General features: G+C 41.8%; 1 protein-coding gene across 1 annotated transcript in view; it reads left to right on the forward strand.

Annotated features, from left to right (window-relative positions):
- Positions 1-5,466: 5,466 nt before the first annotated feature.
- FHL2 (four and a half LIM domains 2) overlaps positions 5,467-13,224 on the forward strand; it is a 44,446-nt gene continuing 36,688 nt past the window's right edge. The window contains exon 1 of the mRNA XM_085320853.1: positions 5,467-5,604. The gene's annotated coding sequence lies outside the window, so the exon portion shown is untranslated. The remainder of the gene's footprint in view (positions 5,605-13,224) is intronic.

Consider the following 13,224-nt stretch of genomic DNA (forward strand, 5'->3'; position numbering starts at 1 on the left):
AAGAAGAAATGATTTGTGCTTTTCCAACATTGATGCACTTTGAAAATATATCTAGAGCTCCCTCTGTCTAAAGACGTATCACCTAGTCCTGTCTTTACTCAGGGCACTTGTCAATGCTGTGTCACTGGGTTTGCAAAATGAGCCCTCAGACTTAAGGCTATGAAGCAAGGGCTGAAAAGCAGTGCAGCCTGGGGACTGGATTACTTTCGCTCAGTGTGAGTGGGGAAGGGGTTGAAGAGGGGGAGAAAAGTAGGAGTTCCCTAAGTTTTCCATGCAGAGTTTATTTTAAGAGGTGTTAGGCCTCTGAATCTTCAAATGAAGGTGCATCTGCATCACTTACGRCCCAGCATTTGTCCGGGTGCAGGTACTGTTTGTGCTGCAGGGAGGAACTCAGTAAAACAAATGGCACCCACATCTGAGAGCTCCCTCAGCCTCTGCAAGTCACCAGGCCTGGAGGAGTGCAGTCTGCCTTGACTGGATGTGAGAAGGACCAAGCACTCTGAACATTTGTTTTCAAAAGCAGCTGGAGAAATTCATGGAAAGGAAAAAAAAATATCCATCAAGGTCACTAAATATAGCCTTTGCTTCTGTCTCAGGGAGTCCCCAAACCAAAATTAATTTGGGAGAATGCTCTAGGGAATTTTTATTCTCAGGCCATTGCTGGAGTCAAGGAAATGGGCTAGACTAACCTACATCTGGCCCAACACAGGCATTTTTGTGGCACACTAGACACAGCAAGGGCATCTCATTTTGATTTAGATGCATTTCACATAGCTTTAGTCATCAAAAGTTAGCTGGTGTGAGTCATCTACTCTCCCTCTGCAGCAAGAGATAGGCACCTCYACAGACCAAAGAAAGCATACAGATAACTGGCTTAGACTAATGCCAGCTTTTAATGGCAAAAAGTAGGTGAAGTGTACTGCTGATGACAACGTGCATGGCAAACACGAAGGTCACAGGGCTCCAAGTGTTTCAGCCTGCTCTCAAGTTTAACTCTGCTGTGCTGACACACTGGGAGTCTTGACTCAAAAYGTAGGGTGGGAGGGCAAGCCAGACAGAAATACTTGGATATCACACCAGCTTTATTGCTTCATATGAAAGCACCCTAACCTTGTCTGTTCTCTGAAGCACGGATAAGGTGGTGGTCGTGAGGACAGCAGYCCTGCAGGGAGGGAGCTGGTGCTGGAGTCCCTCAGGGGCATCTCAGTACCCATGGCCCTGGAGATTGCTGGCTTCCCAGGAAGGGAAGAAAGGCTGCATGCTAGTGGGTTTGGATTTGTGAATGTTCTTCTTCCAGCTGCAAGGAGGATGGGTTTGATGTTTCATGTGCACATATCTAATTCAGAATTGAACTAGTGATAAACCATGATTGCAAAGGGTAAGAACAGATGAGCTGATGGCTTTCTAGCAGAGCTGAATCCCCAGTTCATAACAGCAAATGCTAATCCCATCTTCTTCACCACAAGGGCCTGAACGTAAAGTGTTTGTAGAATACTGACTACTGGTGAAATCTCCACAGGCTCCCTCTTCCCCTCTGACTCTGCTGTTGAGTCTCTGGCAGTCAATATCATATGTCCAGAAGTTATCTCTAAACTCAACAAATTAGATTAAAGGCTCAACAGCATCATAATGCAGTTTTAATCCCCTGTGCAACCATCAACACAAATGTCAGGGATAGCAAGGTCAGATTCCCATGAATATCTGGCAGGAGAGCTCTTTGGAAAAGGCAATACCAGTGCAAGCTAGTAATGTTTTTTTTGTTAAAATTCATACTGAAAATTTACATCCTTCTTGGGTATCCAGGCTCCATCATCTTCTTGCAAAGGATGGTAGGCCCAAAACCTAATTGTGACAGATCACTACTAAAACTTCTCTAAAACTTCTAACTTCAGCACAATGAATGGATAACAGGACTTCATTATGGTTTCTACAGAAGACTGTGCTTTAAAGCATGGAGCATCTCCTTTTCAGTGAAACAGTGTGGGACATTCTAGCAGAGACATCTGCTATTGTCTTAGCACAGATGGTTGGCTCAAATTCTTGCTTTGTTTCCTCCTAGGACCATAGTCGTGGGAGCAGCAGGGCTGGCTGTGGGCAGACAAGCCTGGTGTGGCGGACACATGTAGCTGTCAAAGGGGCCATGGAGATGTTGCTTTGCTCTTAGTGTCAGAGCCCTGGAAAGCTGTGCTATCCTTTCCTCAGTGAACTTCATCAGAGAATAAAGCAATACCTAAAACAAAGCTGGGGCATTTTAAGTGAGAAGGGCAGCTGATGGCAACCAGCTTTACAGAACATTTTTTTCAGAGAGAAAAGTAGCAACATTTGAGTTAATGGATCTGTGATCATCTTTCTGAAGAGGCTAGAAGTGTGTTAGGAGGCCACATTTACTCAAAACTGGTCCACCAGTGCTTGATGTTTATCCAGATATGCTCTGTAACCAGAGTGACACCTGGGAAATAAACACGTCAYCACTGTCTAGTATAGACAGGGGTTGGGGACAACTATCTTCTTTTATCTAGGCTGTTTTTACAATGTAGCTGGGATCTTTGAATCATACAAACAAAAACTTGGCTAACGTGAAAAGGTTGAGGCTTTCCAGAGCTGTCCAAACATACGTGCTAACTACCACATTTTTGCTGCTTATACAGCTTTTCATAACTGTTTATCATTCTAGGAAATGAGAAAGGGCTGTTTACACAGTAGCTAAAGGAACATGTGGCAAAAGGCCGCTTACTCTAGGATGAAGAATATTTTCATCAAGAAACAACTGTAGGATATTTCTCTTATCTCCTTAATCTAAGTCTTTAGGCCATGCTCCTAGTTCATGGTGCCTGGAAGTAGGAAATTTTTGTACGGACAAAAGGAGACATGTGAAAGGCATTTGTTCCAGGAGGCTTGACTCAGGCTGTCAGATTGCGTTGCTTGGCAGGGACTGAGGACATGTTGTTATAAGCTTTCAAGTTGGGATGAACCCTCCAAATGCCAGCTTCTGATTGGTTTGGGATCAAAAACATAAAACCTAACTGGGCTCCATATCAAACCATAAATCAGTTTGTCATGTCAGAAAACCTGGCATACTTTCTGTGTTAATATAAAATCTCCACAGCTTGACCCATGTTTGCTATCCAGATGAATTATTCAGAGAAAAGCCAGGAGGTGAGAATATCTGCTAATGGTTATTAATATGCCAATACTTTTTTTTCAGCTTTTCAGACACTGTTGCATGTGGATAAGGAGGCTGGTGTATACATATTGCCATTTATAAGTGGTGGGAGAGCTCTCAGTTGCATACTGTAATAGCAGTTGAAATAAATAGTCCTGTGTTCTTACAATAGCAGGAATATAGGTTCTGCTATTCTTTGTAAAATATTGTGAGTTGCTATATGAAACTTGAAATTACCCTCCATTCCTGGCTATAATTTTTGCTGTACCTCTTATAGTGTTGTGATTTAGCAAAGCAGTGGTTCTTCGGAGTTTACTCTAATTTAGGGAAATTTAGGAAAACTTGCTGAGAGAGTGAAAGATAGGGAATTCCGTTGTGAAAAAGGTGGCTTTCTCTCAGAAGCTGAATTCTCTCCAGAGTGAAAGTCRTTCAGGGAAAGAAAAACAGCACCTGTATCTGTGTCAGAAAGAGCTCCTCTGGAAGCTGGGAAAATGTCTCTGAAAATGTGTATCTTTCTCAAAACGAYCACTGAACTGGATTCTCCCCACAGCATTTCCCTCTATTTGACCAACCTCTAGCATGAGGAGAACCTGCAGGTAACAAAAACATGTAGAAACAGATGCTGGCACGAATGTTGCCTCCTCACACTTTCCAAAGAAACCTAAGTGTCTCGTGGAAAGCTTCCTCCAGTCTCCTGTGGGAAACAACTGCTGACATCACATGTGGGGCCATCACAGCCAAATGCCACGCTGGGCCCCTGGGCTCAGCCTCATGCTCACAGCCTGGGTTGGCTTGAGGGTACCAGCCACAGCTCCCACCTGTCCGATGCAGCAACCTCCTCTCTGGGCACCATGAGAAAGACCCCAGCCTGGGGCTGCCATCCAGACAGCCAACAGAGTGACACTTCCTGGCCACATTTTTTTCCCAACCTATCTCRGCATTTGAGATAAGAGAATGGTGGGGAGTCCTCCAGAGATGTGGAAATAATAAATAAATCCAGCAGGAYGGCTGATTCAGCCAGGAGGAAGGACAAGCTCAGCTTAACAGAACAGTGCTTCGTCTGAGAAGTGTGTTGCGGTGTAAAGGAGAGGGTCATTTGCCTGTTTGTGGAAGCTGCTTGATGTTGTTTCTTCACCTGCCTATATAAATGTCTCCTCTTGACATCTCACTCTCCCTCTTCTCAAGTGTGGACTTTCTACTTGTCTGCTCAAACTCTTTATTCCACATCTTTCCCTCCCTGCTCTGCAAACAGAGCAAGATCCCTAAAGGGCACTTCTCAGGCAGSCAGCCAGAACAAAAGCTTAGATGTCACAGGCCAAACTGCTGCCAGGAACCTAAAGGACCCATGGGGCTGTCCAGCCAGGAGAAGTGGAATGCACTGAGACAAATGCATTTCATTCTAGGTGAAACTTCTGGGTGAAAAAGAAAGATTAAAATAGTTCAACTTTGGGTCAAGGATCATGTCTCTGCTGCTATGCACTCTAGGGTAGTRCATTACAGCGAGAGATGGACCTTGTACTAGCAAAGAGATAGGTTGTAACCCTAATTTTTCATGGAGTCTTGCTTGGGAAGGTTTTCTTCTGAAGCCAGAGAGGCTTTGCCAGTGTGAGTTGCTGAACTTTTTTCACCTCTAATCTCTCATTTCTTAAATGTGTGAATGCCCCCTTAACCTAACGTAACAAATCCGTTACAGGAGGAAGGAAGCCCGGAGAGGAGAGCAGTCTCCTGGRTTATGGCTGTCCACCGCCAGCCTGGCAGGGATTTGTTTCATGTCCTYGGGCTAGTCACTGGAGCTTCTCTTTACTGTAAAAATGGTAGAACTAGCAACACCTTCCCCCACACAACAAGTTGCAAGGGTGAAATGTGGCAGAATACGAGGTGCTCAGACTCCCTTGCAGCAAGGCTGCATGTCTGAGATTGATGAATGACGGGAAGTTAGAGTTTGTTACATCCTCAGAGTGGTCGGCATTTCCTAGCGTGTTTTTGTTAATCTCAAAGTTTTGACAAATCATCTGATTTAAAAGCTGCACTCTTACAGCTCAGCTAAAATATCAGGTCATTAAATTACTCCTGTTCTTTGAGGATACCTCCCAGAACCTCACTACAGTAGGTGAGTGTATTTTAAGATCAGACAATCCCAAATCAAGCAGAGCAAAGGGCCGGGGTACTCAGGAGAGCAGCAGCCCTTTTCCATTACAGGTCTTGTGCTACCATAACTATGAYGCCTTAAAAGGCCAGCAGCACAGAGGTGCTGCTGTTCTTATCTCTCATGGGTGGCTGGTACTTTGGAGATATTATATTTATAGCTTGTCTGAAGAATGAGTGCCTAATTACTAAATGCATAGTTTGGATAATCCAATAAAGCAGTAAGTCTCTGCATTTTCCCCTGTCTACTCTCATTCGCGCACTAGCAAGCAGAGGCACCACCGAGCCACAGGAAGGTAAGAAAGTGACTTCTTTTGATTTTTGCTGTCCTTTGGCCCCTTTACACCCTTCACCTTCCCTTTCTGGAGGAGGGCTGGAAATTTGTCAACACCTTCTACATAGGGATYGTGAGCAGGGCACTGCTTTTGCACAGGAAGAGTGGGTTTTAGGTTGTTTGTTCTTTCCTTGCTGTCTGTCAGCGCACATACACAGTCTTTCATTTTGCATCTCCAGYCTGCTCTTGGGAATCAGGTGCTAAATAACAGCTGCTCTTTAGTTTCTGCACTAATAATATGCTGTCATGTTTTCATGTTCTCAAGGAATACAACCATGTCTAACTATAGACACTTTCCTGTTTGAATAGGAAGCTAAATGACTTTAGGCAGAAAGCTTTTGATTATTTTTTTTTTCTCTCTATCAGCATTTTCTTCTTTGTGATGACTATTTGGAAACTGAATWGACATTGAAAAAAAAGGGGACAGAAGGAACATTTAACTTGCCTTCTTTCTCTTTGACACCATTTCCTAATGACCTTGAAAGAGAGAAAGGCAAATTACATGCRATGCTTGCTGATTTCACGTTTAAACAATTATTTGTTATGGATCACAGCAGCTGTGTGAAAGGGAAAAGAAAGAAAAKCATTGAAACATAACGGGGTGTCAAAGCAAGAATTCTTCAGAACTTGTCTGTAAAACAGCATTAGTAATAACTGCCAAATGCCAATTATCAGGCTATTGTTACATTAAATCACTTTCAACCTATCTTATGAGAGCATTAATTTTCAAATGAAGCCAATAAAAGAAGAYATCTTTGGAAAAATAAGATTGTTTGTGTATGTGGTATGTGTGTTTGGATGCATTTACACATGCATTTTTGTTATAAGTATTCTCATAACAAGACACTTTTCCAAGCAAGGATCACAAAGTATGATACAAAGGTAAGAAATACTAATTTATTTTTAGGCAGAGATCTAAAGCTATCATGCTTTGCATAAAAGTTTATTTGCTATTGCATTATTCAGGGAAAAAAATAAAAGAAGGCTTGTTTTCAAAATGCTGAGCAACCACTGCTCCATGGACTCTGATAAGGATGTTGGATCTCTGCAGAGCAGGACTTAGGCCTGATCCACATCCAAGGCATGTACAAATGGCTCACTTCACTTCAAAGCATTTGGGACTGGGTCCATGCCTAAGTGGAGACTTCAGAGGCAAAGGAGAAGATCCTTACTTGATACAATCAAAGATCTATTGACATTAGCTGAAATATGGGTGTTTCCATCAACTGTTGATTGGGCCTCTAAGTGCRGAAATGTTGAGTTCAACTTGGGGGTTGCTGTAGTAGTGAATGAAATATGCCCAGAAAATCTCCTTCTGGGAAAAGAGGTCCTGGGGCTGCCTGGCTTGAACCAGTCTGTGTCCATGCCCTTACATACTCCTGGTGTCTGAATACAGTGTCCACATCCCAAAAATATCCTGGAAATGGGATACCTACATCTCAAACTATGCCCAGGATCTGGCCAGGGGAGCGCTAGCTGGCRCAGACCAAAAGTGCAGTAGGGACCATTTGGGCAACTGATCAGCGTGGCCAGTTGAGTCGCAGTGCCTGGAGCACCCTGCRGTCCTGTTTGATTTATTAGCATTGTCATAGCCTCAAGTGCACACCTACATGCATCCAGCTTTGTTCCTTCACCACTCCCAAAGTGGACAACCTCCATTAACACGCTTAGTTTGACTGAGCTATTCTGGCTTACTCTGGTGGGGGCCTGTGACTATTGATGTAGAGAGTAGCAAARGAGCAAGTTGAGAAACTAGTTTGCTCCTTTTATGTGAAGAACAGCACATAACTCAAGCAGAAGAAAAAACAAATGTAGAGTACCAAATCAGCTGAATACTTCTATCTCATCTAAAGGCTTACTGTCCCCTCACTGAYGCCTGGGGAGGCTTGACTTCTTCAGGCATTGCAGTCAGGGTCTCTGCACGYCTCTCTGTTCTCCAGTAGTTACTACTCCACCACTAGCCCAGGATCTGCTCTTTTCAGATTTTCTCAGAGCTCTGACTTTCTGGTCCCCAGCATTGGTGAAATGAGTTTTGTAATTTGCCTGAAGCCCAGAGGTAGGAGCTTCCCACTGAAGAGTACACTGTTGCCTTTTAGCAGTCCTCCAGTGTGGACTGCGAGCTGCCTTGCCCAAGCCCAATACCCCACATTGTCTTGTTTGCCCAAGACCCTGCCAAWAAGCTAAACTGATGTGCCTCTACAGTAAACCGCACAAAAAAGAAGTCATGCACAAAACTGTTATTTTTAGTAGAGTAGCCTCACTTCAGTAGTGCCAGAAATTTACTCATGTCCTGAGGTTCTTTYTCTATCATCCAAGCATCAGGCAAAAACAATAGACACCACAAAATCTTTCTGGTTAGGTGCTTAGTGTTAAGGTATCATCACTGGTGTGTTGACAGTATTCCCTCTAGAAAAGGAGAAACAAAAGTAGTATTCCAGTCACTTACAGTAAAACATTGGGCTTTTAAAAAAAAATAGTCAAAGATCTTTAGCTTGAAAAAACTCAGGAAGACACATGCTAATGCAGTAATTTTTCACTGGATTTGAATTTTGTCTTATTCTATTTTTATATTCAAATTAAATTTAAGTCCAAAAGCCTGTTCCCAAAGTGAGCTTATTCTAAAGGCAGTCTTTCCAACAATAATACTCYATTCTTACCTAGCATTTGAAAATACGATTAATGGATGAATAACTTTACTTTTTCCCTTCCAAACATTAAGCCATCGGAACAAGGCAGACCTTTGATAGCAGCTGCCAAGAGGCTGGAAGGGGACAGATTCATTCAAACACTTCTTTAATATAGGAATTCTAAGAGACCATTTTATAAGGAAGAAAATCAGAGAAGGAAGGAAATGTGAACACTTCGGGGTGAAATTCTGGCCCTGCTGAAATTAATGGAAATTTTGCTCAGAAGCATTCACCGATTTTAGTGAAGCCCAGATCTCCTCTTTCTTCCTTTCTAATTCTAGTGGCACTGAACCTGTGTTGGTTTGCATCAGCAAAGAGTTTTCACATTTTCCTCACCAGATTTCCTTTTCTGTAGCTGTGCATTGTCTAATCAGAACATAGGCAATGTGAGTGCTTCAGACACAGTTGTTTTTCTGTTGGATGAATTATTACTGGCTGTAATATTTTATCTCTGGCTTTATATCACAGTGAGTACAGTTTCATGCTGATAAATCTCAGGCAGTTTCAACAATGTTCATCATCTAACGCTGATTAGCTCAGAGGAGCATAGGTCATATTACAGAGGGGCCTAGTTTCTCTAAGCAGTTTGAGCAACTCCGCCTGTTTTCTCTCAGCTTATTCTGACACGAACATGGAAGGAACACTAAYTAGAAATGCACATTTTTAGAGGGATCCATTAACTTTGTAAAATTTGCAACATTTCTGCTGAAGGTAAATCTACTGACTGCTGTTACAAATGCCACCRAGAAGCACTTAAGCTGAAAAAGCTAAAAGAAACCTACAGTTTTACTTAATATTTTAAATAAYACTTTGTGTGTCCCTAACTGTACTGCTTCTTGTTTAGAGTTGTTTTTTCCTGCTGTCACTCAGAAATTTTCATATAGCAACAAGTGACAGGAAAACACTTCTTATAAACAAGAAAATAAGTAAATTTTCAAATCGCATTGTCATAGGAACAGAATGGGCACAAAATCTGTGGGAACAGAAACTGTTTCAAACACTTAATAAACAAAGCCAGTGGGCTTTCAAGCCATCATATTCCCTGCTATGCTTACCAGCCAAAGTCTTACTGGAGATTTGCACACTTTCTGTTATAGGGAAATAGGTAACAGTGACTAGTAGCTGCTTACTGGTAGTCTGCAGCTAAGGAAGAAAAGCCCTTACATGCCAACAGATTATCATATGAAAACAGGGGTGCCTACTATCTGCAGACGCCACCACACAGTAACCCTGAGTATCTTAATTCCCTATTCATGAAGCACATATTGACCCACAGCAACACTCTCTACAGCCACTGGTGTTGGGTGCGTTTGGAAATGTGGGGGCAGAAGGCAGCAGGATAATTCAGGGGGTTAGGACATTGCTTATAGCACAAGACAGACGGACTAACATTGCGTAGCATGGCACTCATGGTAAGGAGCAATAGAGGAGAGCAAGCTACCAGAATAAACTCTATTTSTAGTAGTTTTTGACCTCTAGGTCTAAACTTCCAGGTCAGGAATTCAAATAAGCGTAAGATAAACATACTCTGTGTTAGGTACTCATACCACCCAGCTGCTTCAGTTTTTGCTGTATTTCTTCTCACAACATCCTTTTACAGGAAAAAAAAATAGAATTACTCCTAATTTAGAAAAGAGGAACTAAGGGCCAGATCCAAGAGCAGATTTGAATGTTGAAATATATTGAGAACTGCCAAGCTATGAGACCCAGCTCAGGGCTGCCCTGACCTTGAGCCCCAAGAAGGAACTCTCAGAGAGAGACTCTCCCTTTTTTTTCCTTTCATCTGCATTAGAAAACGTCTAGGCAACACCAGTAAYGCAGTGTACCAGCTCTGCTCATTTCAGCAGAAGGAATATGGGAGTAGAAACTGAGTGTGTGAATTCTGCTTCCGGACACAGCTGCCTAACTTCTATATGCTCAGCATTACAGTGCTTACACCTTCTGCAGGCCTGCCTCTAGGGCTAGAATTCTTCCAACATTAGCTAYCAAAAGGTCAGGTGCCCATCAAAACTAGACATCTGGATTCCCTCTAATTCAACAGGGAAAGAAAAGTACATCTATAGGGCAGGTAATTCCATCTTCAGTAGGTATCTGATGAATCACTCCTTGCAAGCACCTCACTTTCTCTGTCCAGTATAGTGGGAAAACAGATGGCTTGTTTCRACCAGATAAAATTTGGTCAGTTAAAATGAGGTGAAATGGATGCTACCACAAATTATTYGTCCAGAGTACACAAGCAGTTGATCCAGAAATGGACTGTGTTATCACAAGTCCCTGACTGGGGACTTGTGCTCTTCTCCTTTTTCACTTTTATGAACCAGGGTGCTTTCCTGCACCAAAGCCCTGGTTTGGAGTCTTCCATACAGGTCCATGCAGAAAAGCTGAAGTTGTATAGACTGTCTGTAATACGAATTGGGTAGAGCTTACTTCTCAGCTTTCTTCTTTGTCATTTTTGTTTCTTGTGCAGGTTTTTCTGCATTTTGGTGTATTCTGTTGAGGAGCTATGAGGTGAACCAAGCTATCCTTGGGCTATAAGAACGCTTTAAAATCTACCTCCAGATGGCAAAGTGGGACACAAAGCATAGGAAGGAGATGAATAGAAAGTGCTTCTGTGTAGGAAGCGGATATATTTTTAAAGGAATTTTTSCTCCCAGGAAATTTAATGGAATTTTTCCTCTCAGCTTGGTGGGGCTGTAACAGATCTGCAGAAATTACTTTGCTTGGCTTTTCAAAATAAAAAGGCATGAGAGAGATTATTTAGGAATGATGGGTTACAGAAGAGAAACAGAAACTCTGGAGCAGGTGATGGTTTGCTAGACCATTCATTTCATTAGCCCAGTTACATGCAGGCAGAAAATGACATAATTCTTCTCAGACATAGTAAAGCTAAAACATGCTGTAACAAATTTAGGACCTCTAGGTAAGCTTTCCTCTTACACCTATAGCCCTGTTAACCACAGGCCCGTGTTTGGGAATCTGTATGATTCACAAGATTGATAATGATTATGAAAATACTCTCCGCTCAGTTGCCTTGGGCATGTAGTTCAAGCTGCTAATGACAGAAAGCAGCACGTGTTGTTTGCTCCCTGACACAAGAAGTGAGCAAGCTGACTCAGTGAAATGTCCTTTAGGTAGGGGATCACCTCCTGAAAACTGCCATTGTATCCATTTCTGTGGGCTGTAYTTCATGCCTTCTCTCTGCAAAGACCAGAGTCTTTAAAAATGTTTGTGAACTATTCACAAGCTAAAACAAAAGGGAAATAATTGAAAAACTAGACAAACTGCAAATAACATTTTTAATCACTAAGTTTAAAAAAATATCCTCAGAAGGAGAGACACAAATTTATTTTAAAATTTGCAATGACTATAGTCCAATAGTGTTTTCAGCCAATACTACTTGAAAATTTTTGCACATTTTTGTGTAAATATCTCTGAAAAATTGGAGATTGTGATGGAAACATTAACAGTTCCTTTGTAGAAGTCTTGAATGGAGAGAAGAGGTTTTGCAGGATGATTGGTACTTTCCTGACCTGATGCAATGAGTTAGACCTATGCTTTTAATTATTTTTATTGAACTGCTTCCCAAAAACATCARTGTGACTGTGGTAGCAGTGGAAAATGGTCAGCTGGGACACTGGACTGGAGTCTTTCATTTCAGACTGATCACTTCTTAAAATAAGTAAAATGTGATTTGAAACAAAAGCATGGAAAATAAGCCACATGACTAACATTTCTAGTATAGGCTTTTGATTTTAACATACTGCATTGGCTTTGTCCCCTTCTAAAGACAAAGATAACCTTCCAAAGGTTGCGGCTCCTTCATATTCCTACTCACAGGTTTGACGATTTCCAGTATACTCAAACTGAAGACACAGTGCTCTGCTGAAAAGCAACTATACAAGCTACATGGCTTACCAAATCTCCATGCTTACAGCTCAGTATATCCAAAAAAATGGATTTTGGATGATTCTGCAATTCATCCTGGATCTGAGTATCACACTACTTATGTTCTGGACCATGAACTACAACCGAGAATAGAAACAGGTGCCTTCAGTTACACCCATGCCACCAGGCTAGCATCATTCTGTTCTCAGTCCTCCATAGAGAAGTCAATATGAGAACAGAACTTACTCTTACTRGTGGAAGATGCTTTTGTAAGTATGTTAGTGAGGCAATCAAAGAGAAAATATTCAATAATTATAAATAATCCAGCATAGAAGCTGTTTGGAATCTCTTATCAAGATTTAAACCAAGATCATTTATTTTAAAATTGTTTTACACTTCACCCCAAAATCTCATCAGCTTCAGAAATAGTTTCACTCTGAATGAGGACTCCAGTTTTGCCTGCAGAAGCATACTTCAGTTTCACTCTAATAATATTCAATTTTGTGAGTGGACTGCAACTTTAAATAAAGCCATAGTGCTATTCATAGTGTCACCTCACTTAACTCTGGCAGTTCAATAGCTTGCAGCTTCATACATAACCTAAGGAGGATATAATTTATTAATGCAATTACTCTTTGAGGACATAATTTTTGTTGCTTTGAAATACCGTGGCTAAACAGAGGGTATGATTATATGGACAAAATTATATGAACATAGTATGTGATGTGCTCCATAAAAAGACAAAGTCTTCTATTCAGAAAGCACTTGAAGTGGATAGAAGCGAACAACCCAATGCTTCTGTATGTCGATATTCCTGTATACATCTGAAAAGCAAAGAGCAGAACGGTCTCTTTCAATGATCTCACATCCAGGCTTGACCAGGTCTGAAGACCAAAGGATCACAGAACCGCAAGCAACAGAAGCTTCAAGAAAAAGGGTTGTGAGTAGGTCAAAAAAGGCCTTCTCCTGGCCCTGAGGAACAAATGGTRGATGAGATGAAGGACCAAACC

Source organism: Rhea americana, unplaced genomic scaffold (assembly GCF_003343005.1).
Source record: "Rhea americana isolate MKP2758 unplaced genomic scaffold, rheAme1 scaffold_66, whole genome shotgun sequence".
Classification (NCBI taxonomy): Eukaryota; Metazoa; Chordata; class Aves; order Rheiformes; family Rheidae; genus Rhea; species Rhea americana.